This window comes from Brassica oleracea, chromosome C8 (genome assembly GCF_000695525.1).
Source record: "Brassica oleracea var. oleracea cultivar TO1000 chromosome C8, BOL, whole genome shotgun sequence".
In the NCBI taxonomy this organism is placed as follows: domain Eukaryota; kingdom Viridiplantae; phylum Streptophyta; class Magnoliopsida; order Brassicales; family Brassicaceae; genus Brassica; species Brassica oleracea.
In genome coordinates, this window is record NC_027755.1 from 5,054,165 (window position 1) to 5,055,491 (window position 1,327).

Here is a 1,327-nt window from a genome sequence, read left to right on the forward strand (position 1 = left end):
ACACTTGTGGGAGACCCTCTTAAAGACGTTTGGAAACGTCTCCAACATCAGTCGTGTGTTTGAGCTGAAGAGAGCCATTAACTCCATGAAGCAAGATGGATGAGAGCTCACCAAACACATGGGAAAGTTTGGATCATTATGGTCTGAACTTGAAAGTCTAAGACCTGACACCACTGATCAAGCAGCTCTTATGGAAAGAAGAGAACAAGATCAAGTGTTTGGGTTGTCATCAAACACATCTTGTTGCTACAAGGATGTCATCAAACACATCTTGAGATCGCCTAACTTACCATCCATGGAGGAAGTATGCGCGCAACTTTAGAAGGACGAGGGATCTCTTGGCCTGTTTGGAGGCAAGGGTGAGCTCACTATAGCTCATCAAGCTGAAGGAATGCAAGCAAACAAGGCTGCTTACAGAGGCTCAGGAAGGAAGTATGCCTAACCTACCATCCATGGAGGAAGTATGCGCGCAACTTCAGAAGGATGTGGGATCTCTTGGCCTGTTTGGAGGCAAGGGTGAGCTCACTATAGCTCATCAAGCTGAAGGAATGCAAGCAAACAAGGCTGCTTACAGAGGCTCAGGAAGGAAGTATGAAAAGTATGCGGTAAGCTGTAAGCATTGCAAGAGGACCGGTCACAAGAAGAGTGAGTGTTGGATCCTACATCCTCACCTCAGGCCAGGCGGGTTCAACAGGGATAGGGAAGCAAAGGCTCATCTTTCTGCTGAAGCAAATGGTGCTGGTTCATCCGGAGCTAGCTCAGGCGCTAAGGTGGGTGAAAGTGAAGGTAGAGCCTTGGCGTCTCATCAACTGATTGAAAAGGGTATGGATCAGGAGGTGTTCAAGAGAGCTGACCTTGAAGCCTTCTTCAAAGCTCTTAAGGAGTCTGGTAACACTCTTGGAAACACCCTTCATACTCATATGATGCTCATACATTGCCTAGTACTACTGATAAGTTACTAGACATTGTTAAAAGCTCTTACACTACTGCTAGTAATCCTAGTAATACTGATAAGTTACTAGACATGTTTAAAAGAGTTTACACTGCTACTAGTGAGCCGAGTATAAATAGTAAGATATTAGGATTACTAGGAAACCTGATAAAACAAAATGAACCATCAAGGACTGAGATTACTAGAAACATGCATAAACCTTTGATCATTGATTCTGGTGCATCTCATCATATGATTAGTGATAATAACCTGATTAAAGACATAGAACCAGCTCATGGAAATGTTATGATTGCTAATGGAGATAAAATTCCTATTAGAGGAATTGGTAAACTGAAATTGTTTGATAAGGACTCTAAAGCATTTTTCATGCCTGAA